This window comes from Tupaia chinensis, unplaced genomic scaffold, assembly GCF_000334495.1.
Source record: "Tupaia chinensis unplaced genomic scaffold, TupChi_1.0 Scaffold000228_1, whole genome shotgun sequence".
NCBI lineage: Eukaryota > Metazoa > Chordata > Mammalia > Scandentia > Tupaiidae > Tupaia > Tupaia belangeri.
Genome location: NW_006159703.1, coordinates 3,899,271 through 3,912,464, shown reverse-complemented (window position 1 = coordinate 3,912,464; position 13,194 = coordinate 3,899,271). Strand labels below are relative to the sequence as shown.

At 36.0% G+C, this 13,194-nt stretch overlaps 1 pseudogene; it reads left to right on the top strand.

Moving 5' to 3' along the window:
- Positions 1 to 2,015: 2,015 nt before the first annotated feature.
- LOC102500964 (heat shock 70 kDa protein 4 pseudogene) lies at positions 2,016 to 8,252 on the top strand (annotated as a pseudogene).
- Positions 8,253 to 13,194: the final 4,942 nt, after the last annotated feature.

The following is a 13,194-nucleotide window of genomic DNA, read 5'->3' as shown; positions in this document are numbered from 1 at the left end:
GTGTTAAAAAGCATTTGAAATCACATGGATATAAACAGTGACATAAACATGACAGAATACACTCTTTCAGGAGTCTCCCAAGGAAACAATTCCCTACAGAAAAGGAACCAAGTACTGAGGTACAGTGACCTGAAAGTCAGAAATATTCAGACCTGAGTACTGATTTCATCACCTAAAAAAGCTAGATTCTAGGAAAACTGACTTCTCTGAACCTCAGTTTTCATACCTGTGAAATTAGGGCATACCATTAATTGATTCAGACCAGCTAGTGGCATAGTGGTTAAAATGACAAAATTCCACATGGTTGACTATACAATTTGAGTCCCGGACCAAGCAGTTTGAAAAAACACACCATGTGTATTTGCACCTGCATGCATCCCCAAAATCCTGAAGGAGAAATGGGGAAAAAAGGATTGCAGCATGGTACAGCATGGCCACCCCCATGAAAGGTGCTCTCTCTCTTTCTCTCTCTATCTCTCTTTCTCTTTCTCCTCTCTCTTTCCAATGAATGCATGCACTCCTTAACAAATTTTAAAAAATAAGAAGAAAAAGTAAGTTGATCCGTATTTTCTTTCCAATTTTGTTGCAAAGTTATTTCGAGAGCAGAGTATGAATCAAGGAATTTGCTTATGACCTTAAACTGTAAGTGGAACTGAGTTCCATTTACTATATGGAATCTTCTGTGTCCACTGGACTTCAGGGATGCTCCCTCCCACAACCTCCCCTAGCACACACAAAGCAATTAGGTTCTCACTTTATACAGTACTTTAATGATTAAGTTATTAATTGCTTACACATTTCTATAACTACAGTACCTGTCAGAGCCTCAAAAGACAGTGAAGTCTTAAGAAACATTTTTTATATTTTATTCCCCTAAAATTAAAATTTTTAAATACCTGGGATATATTTTAAATTGTGGAAGTTGTCTGGTCCTGGATAAAAAGTTTCTGTTATTAATGCTGACCACAAACATTACAAAACACTGTGGCCTTAATTATTCATACTTCTAACAACTCCGTGAAATCAATGTTTTTTATTGCCTTTTACTGTGGAGGAAGATAGCTCCAAAAATTTCAGTGTCATGATAAAATTTTTAGGAAGTGTCACAGCAAGGCTAAATCATCCCCATTCTGACTCTAGGATTGAATTTCTTTCCCTTTCTATGTGTCCATGTGAGCAAGTTCATTTTTTTTATTGTTTTAGCCACTTCCAACACATTGTATTGAAATTTCTTCTACCTCTTAAAACCCAATTAAAGTTTTAACCCCTCTCAATTTTGATGTACTCTTCTCCCCAAAACACTTAGAAAGCTCATTTCTTGATCAGGTACCGAACCCACATAAACAAAAGAGAGAAAGATGTATACCAACGTACTGTGAGAACACTCAGAGCATGTCAGAATGTGCCACCCACGGTATTTTTTAAGGAAAAAAATAAAAGGCAAATCAGAAAGACAGCTCATACATGTTTCCTCATGTAAAATGGGATTGACATTAGCTGTTTCTGCTAGCTCTAGCCTATTGCCAAGACTTCATTACTCCCAAACCTGGCATAATTTATTTTACCTGTATTTCTATAATATTTAAAAGAAAAAAAAAGCAAAGAATATGAGCTTTAAAATTAGACAGATCAAGGTCTGAGGTCTGGCTTAGTTTCTGTGGCATAGACAGCATCATATTATACTGCAGAGCTGGAAGCCACATGTTGACTGGTATGCAAGTCCCCAGTTCAATTGGCCTGAAGATATACCAGGCACATGTGCCTGTGCACAGGTGGCAGGCAAGAGGACTGGAGGAAGAGCATCAGAGCATTGCTGAGCCTTATGGAGGGTAGTCCTTTCTTTCTATCTATCTTTATCTCTCTAGTATGTGTTCTGTCATGAATGAATGAATAGATAAATAAATAAATATGAATCCTGAATCTATTAGTTACTATTCATGAAAACATCAACAAATTACTTAATATTTTCTGAGCCTTAGTTGATATTAAACTATTTCATAGAGTTATTACACTAATTACAAAATGAGGAACTGATGGAAATAGATCAGAACATGAAGGAGGAAGAGAAGATGCAAGTGGACCAGGGCAAACTACATGTCGAGTAGCAACAGCAGCAGACACCAGCAGAAAATAAACAGAGGCTAAAGAAATGGAGACCTCTCAAGCTGGATCAAAAGACAAAAAGTTGGACCAACCACTTCAAGCCAAAAAGGCAAAAGTGAAGACCAGGACCATAGACCTGCCCATTGAGAATCAACTATTAAGGCAGATAGACAAGAGATACTCAGCTTATACACTGAAAAATGAGCATAAGATGATCGATCATGCAAAATAAATTGACAAAGGAGCAGAATGATGCAAAGAATACAGGGGAAGAACATGTGTATGACATGAGAGACTAACTTGGTGGGGAATATGAGAAGTTTGTGAGTGAAGATGATCATAATAGTTATACTTTGAAACTAGAGGGTATGGAAAACTGGTTGTATGAAGATGATGAAGACCAGCCAAAGCAAGTTTATGTTGACAAGTTGACTGAATTAAAAAAAAAAAAAAACTAGGTCAACTTATTAATATGCAGTTCCAGGAGTCTGAAGAAAGACTAAAATTATTGAAAGAACTAGGGAAACAAATCTAACAGTATATGAAAGTAACCAGCTCTTTCAAAACCAAGGAGGACCAGTATGACCATTTGGATTCTGCTGATGTGATGAAGGTAGAAAAAAACACAGTTGAAGCAATGGAGTGAATGAATAATAAACTGAATCTACAGAATAAGCAGTCTGACTATGGATCTAATTGTCAAAACAAAAAGAGATTGAAACTAAAATTAAGCAGTTGACAAGTGTTTGTAACCCTCTATTTTCAAAGCCCCAATCCAAAGTGGAACTTCCTGAAGAAAAGCAAAAAATTGCAGAGCAGAATGGACTAGTGGACAAACAAGAAGACAGTCCAGACCCTCAGGCTACTGAACAGGGTACAGGCAGAGCCATGTCTTCAGATTCAGACAAGAAGTTTCCCAAGATGGACATAGATCGATTACAACATTTATTTATATTAAAACACACTATTGTGGGACAAGTGGATGGAGTAATGATTATGTCACTGAACTCCCACGTAGTTGACTACAGTTAGAGTTCTGGACTCAGAGGCTTAAAACTCATGCTGGGCATGTGTGCTTGTGTGCCCCAAATCCTGAGAGAATGGAGGAGAAGGGGTTATGGCATGGCCATCCCCCTTGTGGGGTGATTTCCTGCTTTCTGTCTCTCTGTCTCTCTGGCAAGCACAAACATCCTATAGCAAAATTCTCTCAAAAAAATAATAATAAAAAAAAACCTACACTATTGTAAATCTAAAAAGAAGAGTTCTTAGGATTTAGTAGGTATTCAAAAAAGAGTAATGATCTTCTTCTTTTTTTTTTTTAATAGATTTTTTGCTATAGAGTGAGTACACTCGCCAGAGACAGACAGAAAATGATGAGAGATCACCCCCTAGAGGGGATGGCTACATTACAATCCCCTCTCCATTTTTTTCTCAGGATTTGGGGCACACATGTACAGGCACCTGGTATGAGTCTCAAGCTGCTGGGTTCAGGACTCCAATCACAGTTTACCATGTAGGAGTCTAGCACTGTAACCATTAAGCCATCTGCTGGTTCTGTTATTATTCCTTTAAATCTTACCTTGTGACTTACACCCACAAAAATCATTCATTTTCCCCATGCAACCTTAGAATCAAGATCTTTCTACTCATCTGTGATTTTCCACAGCTATGTTATAGTACTTTTGCTTATTATTGGACTATATATCAACCTCTGTGAGTCCTGTGTCATTGACACCACCTTATGAATATGTCTTCTTTTTCCTCCATTTGTGACTGTTGAAAGAGTAAAGATTTTGAAATTAGGCAAGATAAATTGAGTTTGAATACAGCACATTCTAATACTTCATAGCAATGGGGCTTTAGGAAGTTCATCTATCTAGTTCCATCTGTTAAGGTGATGGTAATGTAAGGATTGTTGTATTATATCTACAATATTATAACTAGAGCCTGACTCATAGTAGGCGTTGAATAGGTGGTAGTGATTTGGATTAATACTTTAGTGTGAGAATGATGGTTTTCTGGCTCCTGAGTAGAGATGCAAAGAGTAGAGAAATTTTTTCTTAAAATACATCAATCAAATCCTAACTAAATCAGCACTGACTTATTCAGCTCACATGTATTAGTATTCTAACTACTAGAGCTTACGCTATCTTCTATATACTAGTATATATTATCTTATGCTCTTTTCTTTATAAAAATAAAACATCTACCAATCAGATGTCTTGCAGATTGCCAATAGAATATGATGTTTAGAAGCAGTCCTGGGAACCAGCAGTTAACGTAATGGCTATGTTGCTGGACTCCCACGTAGTCAACCGCGGTTCGTGTCCCAGACCCGGTGGCTTAAAACTCACACCAGGCACGTGTGCATGCGTGCCCAAGATCCCAAGAGAAGAATGGAGGAGAAGGGATTGCAGCATCACCATCCCCCCGGGGGGTGATTTCTCACTTTCTGTCTCTCTCTGTCTGGCGAGTGCACACGTCCTATAGCGAAAATCTCTCAAAAAAAAAAAAAAGAAGAAGAAGAAGCAGTCCATAGCATACCAGACTGTGGAGCTGGAAGCCATGTGTCAACCATGGTTTGAGCCTCTGTCCCAGTTGGACTGAAAATGTGCCAGGTGCATGTGTGGGTGAAAGGATCCTGGAGAACTGGAAGACTGGAAGAAGGGAATTGCAGTATGATCAATCTCTGTAGAGACATAATGTTGAGAAGCACAGATTCTGGGGATAAATTATATAACTTTGCATCTGCCACTAACTGTATAAACTTGGACAAGTTACTTCACTTCTCCTTGCTTCAGTTAATGCATATATAAATTTTTTATCACAGTAACAATCATCTCACGATTAAATCATCTACATTAAATAAGTTAATGCATATATAAAGTGGTTAGAATAGTCTCTGGAAATTGTAATCTCTCAATACGTATTAGCTGTTATTCTTATTTTATTCCTTGTTTTCTCCAATGACATTCTCCCTAACTCCTTTCTAAAACATTCAAAATGAGCTAACTAAAGAGAAGGCCCTCAGTATAACTTAAACATTCACCAAAATACAAATGGTAAATTCACCGTAAACTATCTATGATACTGCTATTGAGACGTGAGTCTATCAACCCTCCAATCATAATTTTCTATTACAATAGCTTATCACAAGAATTGTCTTTAACTTTTACTCACTTTCTCAAAAAACCTAGAATTCCATATGAGTCCTTTCTGTCTAACCCTTCAGTAGGTCCCATTATTTTTTCCTCTGTAACATACTATGACTGTCCCCACTGTTGCCAACTGATCTAAGACATCGGCATCCTTGTGGACTGATGCTCTGATCTCCTCATCAATTTCCTTGCTGCATTTTGGATTTCCATACCAATCTGTTTGTCACATGGTAGCAGGAGATATCTTTTAAAAGTATTAATCCAGACGCTGTGCTCCACAGGCTGGGATGGCATGAGGGGTCCAGGTTAGGTTTCCAATTCACTCTAAAGGCCAAGTGCAGTGGTGGTGGGCTCCTGTAATCTCAGAAACACAGAAGAAATCATATCTTAAAAATGTATGCATACGATAAGAGTCTGCAAAGTTCTCTGTTGAAAATGAGGCTCATGGTAATATCGTGATTTGATTATGGCATACTGCATAAATACCTTGAAAAGCATATTGTGTGCTATAGAGAGGTACAATGATTGTGAATAACAAATCAAAATTTTTAAAAATGAAAAACATAGGGCCAGCAAGTGGCATGGTGGTGAAGGTGCTGGATCCTAGGCAGACTCTGTGCTTTGAGTAGGGGACCCTGGCACATGTGCATGCATGGTGAAAATCCTGAGAGGATAATGGAGGATAAGAGATTGCAGTGCAGCCATCCCACCTGGAGGGGTGATTTCTCACTCTCCCCCCCTTTGCTCTTTCTGGTGAACACACATATCCTAAGACAAAAATCCCCCAAAACATGATTTGTCTAACTGTATGTGTATGAAGGTCTTCAAAGCATTCATGGAAAATGCATATTATGCAAGAACTATGCAAGGACTTCAAAGTTGTACAGAAATAAACTCATATTTAATTTCATTTCCCCATGAACTTTTTGAAATTCCCTCACCTACATAATATAAATGAGATCACTTTAACCACCTACTTAAAAACTTTTTATTGTTTTTCATCAAATCTCACATGTGCAATCAGGTCCAAACTCCCAGGTGTGGCCTCCAAAGCATTAACGAATCTTTCCAATGTCAAGGTGTATCTATCGTTTCTACCCCTCACATATTTAATACCATAATCCCTCAAGTAGTTTTCTGAAATTTTAACTTATTTACTCTTGAGCCAGTAATAACAAGTGTGCCTTTTGCCTAGAAAGGCCTCTCCCATAGAATTTGGGGCATTGGTTCCTTTTGAATAAACATGGCTCAAATTAAATATCATTTTTCCAGACAGAATTTTATTTACAATAAATTCTAAAGCAGACCCTCTCAGCTGCATGCCCAAGTCCAGTCACTTTCTATGATATGGTTCACTTATTTTTTATTTATTAAATAATAACCGTAGTGTTCTCTTTTAATGAATGTGTTTATATTTTTTACTATTTGTCTTTCCCATTAGACTGTAAGCTCCATAAAGTAAGGACCTTCCCTGGGAAAGAACTATATGTTCTCTAATTTATTACTTCATGAAAATTAATTTTATTACTATTCTAATTATCACTATCATTATTATTTTGTTGTCAGATGATAATTCTCAATTGGCTTTCTCTATTTCAAAATAAAAATAAGAGTATTCCTTTACACAGGTATTATAAACCATAAATATAGCTTCTCCTATTCGTTATTTTTCTCAAGCTTCCATTTAAAAAATAGTAAATCAGGGTCAGGAGGTAGCACAGAATTATGTAACTGGAAGCACATGGGAAGGCCTCAAATCCTCCCTCTATATGCCGGGCACAAGCACATTCCCATGATTTGGGCTGGCAGAGGCTAGGGGAGCTGGATGGCATGGGGGGGTACCCTGTTGGGGGTGTCCATCTCTACCTCGCTATCTCTGTTTTTCATGGAAATAAATAAATAAAAACTTTAAAAAGAAAAAAGAATTAGTTATTTGATTTTATTTATTATTATTTAATTTTGCTATAGGGCACATGTACGCACCAGAGTGAGACAGAGAGAGAGAGACGGAAAGTGACAAAGCAAGATGCGGGACTTGAACAGCTATATGGGAGTCCATACCCTTAACCAACATGCCATCTGCTGGTCCTAAAGAAAACCATTTATAAAGGTAGTAAACCCACTAACTTTCTGCAGATAACTAACTCTTTTTTTTTCAAATTTCATCATTTCATTATCATAAATTACAATGATTATATAGCAATAGGACTTGAGTATTATTACAATCTGTACCTGCCATTTAACTTACCCTTGATGACCTGAACAGGTAGATAACATGATGCCTGTTTTGTGAATAATAGCTAATATTTGTTGACTGACTATCCTGTGCCAGACAGGTACAGAATAGTCGAAGTATTTTTAAAGGTAACCAATATTTGTAAAGACCCATTTTATAGTTTTAGAAGCCTAGAAGTCAAGAAGCAGAAAAATAAATAATTTGTGAGATTTGGGAACCCAGGTCATCTGAATCCAGACTTATTTTCTTAACTTCTGTACTATATTGCTTTCCCGTATTAAGAAGTTTCTCTTGGGAGAGTTTGAATGATTTGAGACTAAATGGCAGAACAGTGTTTGAATGAAAAACACATACTCTAAACCATTAAACTGGTTTATTCAAAAAAATTAGTCGTACAGTCAAGATTATGAAATGTTTTTTGACTAGAGAAGTCATGAGAACCCAAGGGTCCCGTCCCCCAGACCCTGTTCATTCTTCTCATTTAACTGTGCCCCTCCATTCTCCATTAAAATCCTCCATTTATAGGACTGAGTTAAAATCCTGTGACTGTTCACCACTCACTGCTTACCTCCACCTTTATCCCAGCAATGTGAACAAACAGGACTGCCAAAGAACTGGAACTTCAGCAAGAAACGGTAGGCACAGAAGTACAGGATGACAGACTTGGCTGGAAACAGCTGTCCTTGACTGAGGTCCACCCATGTTCCATGCACTCTGAGAACTTTGCATACATTATCTCTTTCAGTCCTTCATAACAACCCTGTGAGGTAGATATTCTTATCTCCATTTCCAGGTAAAGAAACACAGACTTAGTGGACCTAGCAACCTGCCCAAGTCTTACAGGTAGAAGCAAAGCATCAGATTTGCATATGAGTCTGCCTAACCCCATAGATCACTCATATGGAGACATATAGAGATTGCCAAACAAAGTAAGGCAAGACCTTTGCATAGAATCTTATTTGAAGTCTGTGTATCAATAACGTTTTAAGTTGCAATAGGGACAATTCAACATATTAAGTCACACCCGAAGAATGTCAGCTGTGGGAGGGCTCAGAAGTCAGTGAGGGCATTCTGAGCAAGAACAGTTTCTAACGTTACACAACACAGGTGCCTAAAACACTCCCTGTCCAGACACACATAGTCATCCTTGCACTGGGTTACACATTAAAATCCTCAGTACCCAATATTGTTATGGTATCATAGCAACTGATTCAGGTCAGAATTCCTGCACTTTAATCGTTGCAAAAGAGTAGAAAGAGTCTCTCATACTCAGAACTCAAGAAGACCTTAGAGTTCATCTAGCTGGATCCCTTTTATTGTACAGGCTAAGAAATAATGCCTACTGGCATTAAACAGTAGATAGCAATTTGAATGAATGACAGAGAAAATATGTGGCATGAAAGAAGTCAGACACAAAAGACTACATGGCATGTTATTCCTTTTGTATAAAATTTCAGACAGATTAGACAGATCTGATAGTTCAAATAGTAGTAACTTCTGTGATATGGAAGGAAGAAGTATTGACTATAAAGAGGCTTGAAGAAAACTCAAAGAAACTCTGAGACAATAGAGAAGTTCTATACTTGGATTTGAATATTAATTATACATATTTAGGAATCTGAAAAAGTCATCAAACTTTACAGTTAACATTTTCAAATATTAGTATGTTACATTTCTACATCATTATGGCTTAGAGATATCTGGTGTTACAAATAAATTTTTGATGGCAGTCTCTGGGATATAGCAGAAAAATCATAGCAGATAGAATATTAGCTTTGAAGCCAGTAATTTGTGTTCAAATTTCAGCTCTACCAATAGTTGTATAAATTGCAGTGTCTGACACAGGCAGTTACTGAATTGATTTGTAAGGGGTGAATGGATGATTGAGTAAAATATGATAAATAATTTAAGTTCCCAGAATTTAGAAATAATAAAAATGGGAAACATGTGCATAGTCTGTCAGAAATTCTCAAACTATTTTTAAAAGGCTAGATATTTATACTTTTACCATTAGAATAAATCTTTTAAGAGTCAAATGTGTTTGCCAATATTGATTTCAACAAATTAAATACATTACTGACTGCAGAACTTCTTTCAAGTGTTAAGAACATGTGAAATTCCTAGAGGAAAATAAAGAATGCAGCATGCTCTTAAATCATTTGACCACTAAATTTTTTCAGATTAGGACATATTTTAAAAATTTCACAAAACAAAAGTGTATTATAGCTAGTGTGTGAACTATAATTTAAAGTTTCAGCTTGTTAATTTTACTGGGTTAATATTGGGTCATTGGAAAAATCATGACATATCTTCCTATTTTCCTATGCAAAACTGTGTCATGACTTTTCCAACAATTCCATAAATTACAAGTTGTCCCCTTTCAGGGCATATTTCATCCTTTGCTGGAATTTTTCTACATAGAGGCATCTAGAAGTATAATTATTGGACCATTTGGTGGAATGGTGGTTAAGGCAGCTAAATCCTACTACAGCAGTTCAAATCCTGGACCCAGTGGCTTGAAAAACTTGCTGGGCGGCATGGACATGCACACCCAAAATCTAGAGAAGAGAATGGAGGAGAAGGAACTGCAGCATGGTCATCTACCTGGAGGGGTGCTTTCTCACTTCCTGTCTCTATATCTAATGAGCACATGTACCCTCTAACAAATTAAGAATTATAAATATGTTTATCATTTACATATTGTTGCGATAGATAAACGTTTATAATTTATAAAAAGATTTTTTGTTCACAAACATAAAGCTCTTTATAGAGCTCAGTAATCTCAACATCTTGAAATAAAATGAAAAGAAGAGAGAAATTATCTCTTTTTAAAGGATGACAAAGTGTGAAGCTCAGTCAAGGTTACCTAGAATAAAAATGAATAAAATGCAGGAGTGCCTCATACCAAAACGGTTTAGCAGTATGCATTGGGAACAAGATCCCACATGGAGTGTGGTTCAAATCCTGATCTGGGTTGCTGACATGCTGGGTGCACATGTGTACTTGCCCAAAATCCTGACAGGAAAGAAGAATGGAGGAAAAAGGATTTTAACATGATCATGTCCAATTTTTTTTTATTGTCTTTCTCTTTGACAAGTGCACACACCCTCTCAAAATAGCAACAACAAAAAAAAGTTAAAAGAGAGAGAGAGAGAGACAATAATGTGATACCCCATTTTACTAACTTCCAAATCCAAATTAATTTATTTCTGTTACTAAGAACTGAAAGAAAGATGTGATGTCCTAAAACAAAAAATGGTCAAATACAATTTGGGGTTTATTTCACATGGATAATTGAAATATATGCCATGATAGCACACAACACGAGAGAGAGAATATGAAAACACACGGTTGTATTATTAATGTAACAAATGGGGTGGTATAATATTAAATAGTGGGCTGTAAAAAGTTGAAGATATACATTGTAAACACTAGAGTTAAACTTAACGACTTTTATAAAGAGGTATAACAAAGTCAATAGTTGAGATAAAATGGAATTAAAAAGGATTAATCCAAAGAGACCAAGAAAAAATAATAATAATAAAGAGGTAAAAGAATTTATAAAATATATAGTAAGATGGTAGATCCAAATTCAATATTATAAAATTTTACATTCAGTGTAACTGATCTAAATATCCCCAATTAAAAGTGGAACTAGCCATGATGAGTAAAAAATAAATAAATAAAAATGTACATAGAGTAAATGTAAAATAATAGAAAATATATATAATATTAATATCAATCAAAAGAAAGCTTCCATGGATATATTAATATCAGACAAAATAGAGTTCAGAACCAGAAATACTAACAGGGATAAAGAAAAGACATTAAGTAAAAGGAATTAAGTCATCAAGAAGGCATAATTTTCCATTTGTATGCACCTAATAACAGTGTCAAATATATGAAGCAAAATTTTATAGAAATGAAAGAAAAAATAGAAAAATCCTATTTAGAGTTGCAGATTTTAATGCTAATTTTTATTACTAGAATAAATAAATGAAAATTGGGATGTATATGTAAGAACATAACACTATAATCAACTTTGTTTCATTGATATTTATACAATACTTCTCTCAAGAACAGAATTTACATCTTTTTCCAAATACACATGGAACATTCACTTAGGTAGACTGTATTATGTGCTATAAAATGAATCTCAACAAATTTAAAAGAACTTGGAATCGTGCAAAGTACTTTTCTGTGGCCAGAGGAAAAAAACTTAGGATAATAACTTCTAAAGATCATAAGTTGATTTCCCACAGTCTTAATGATATACACCTAACATTCTTTCAATCAGAACTCTACAAAGGCTATAATATAGCCAGATATAGAATGATTTCTATTGAAACTGACTAAATTAAAACAGCTTCACCCTGATTAGGTTGATATGGGTAGACTCTTGTTTTATTTGTCAAAAAGAAAGAAGTTAAAGATAGGAGTTGAACAGCTTTGATGAAAAATAGTATCATTTAGATGGAGGTTTTATAATTATGTGTTATGTCCAAAATACTATTTTTAAAATAATAGACAAAGAGCCAAGAAAATAAACTAATAATCAAGAGAAAAATACATACTAAAAGAGGCATAAAAGTAATCCAGCTATTGTGATTACCAGAAAAATAATTTTTGTTAACTGTTATATTCAAAATATGAAAGAGTATGAACAAACTAGAGGAAAGTACAAATCAATAGATGTATTTAAATTATGAAGTAGATGTTTTGTAAGAAATTTCCTATTTCCGAGAAAATAAACAAGGAAAAGTCACATTCAGTAGTGAAACATTAACATTTATTCTATAAGTTAGAAGTAAGAAAAGGATACCAATTACCACAATTTTTTTTAGAGGTTTTTGCTATAGGGTACGTGCACTCGCCAGAAAGACAGAGAGAGACAGACAGAAAGCGAGAAATCACCCCCCGGGGGGATGGCCATGCTGCAATCCCTTCTCCTCCATTCTCCTCTAGGGATCTTGGGCACACACACACACGTGCCCAGCATGAGGTTTTTTTTTGTTTGTTTTTTGTTTGTTTGTTTGTTTGTTTTTTTACTTTTTTTTTCTTTTTTTTTATTATCATCATCATAATCTTCTTTGCATTGGATTACATATAACTTTACAGTGTATTACATTGTTTTTTCAAAAGGGAATGCCATGCATGTCCGTCAGTACAGAGACATTAATCTCCCCACTTCAACATTCAATATCTTTTCTATGTTTTCCCCAAACATTATTTTTATTATTCTAATTATTTTTTAAAACAGTCAATTGCTATTTCTCATTTTGCTTGTAAAAATACTTTGCCCATCATGAAATACTTCTCAGACCAATCCAGTTGAGAATACTATACATGTCATCATCAACAGTTAATACAGAGAGAGACATAGAGACAGAAAGCGAGAAATCACCCCCCAGGGGGGATGGTCACGCCACAATCCCTTCTCCTCCATTCTCCTCTCGGGATCTTGGGCACGGACGCACACGCGCCCGGCGTGAGTTTTAAGCCACCGGGTCCGGGATGCGAACCGCGGTCGACTACGTGGGAGTCCAACGACATAGCCATTACGCTAACTGCTGGTTCCCCCCTTCACTGCTTTTATGTCCTCCGATTTTTTGCTCTCTATCATGAGTTTAAGCCACCAGGTCTGGGACTTGAACCGCGGTCGACCACCTGGGAGTCCAATGACATAGCCTTTATGCT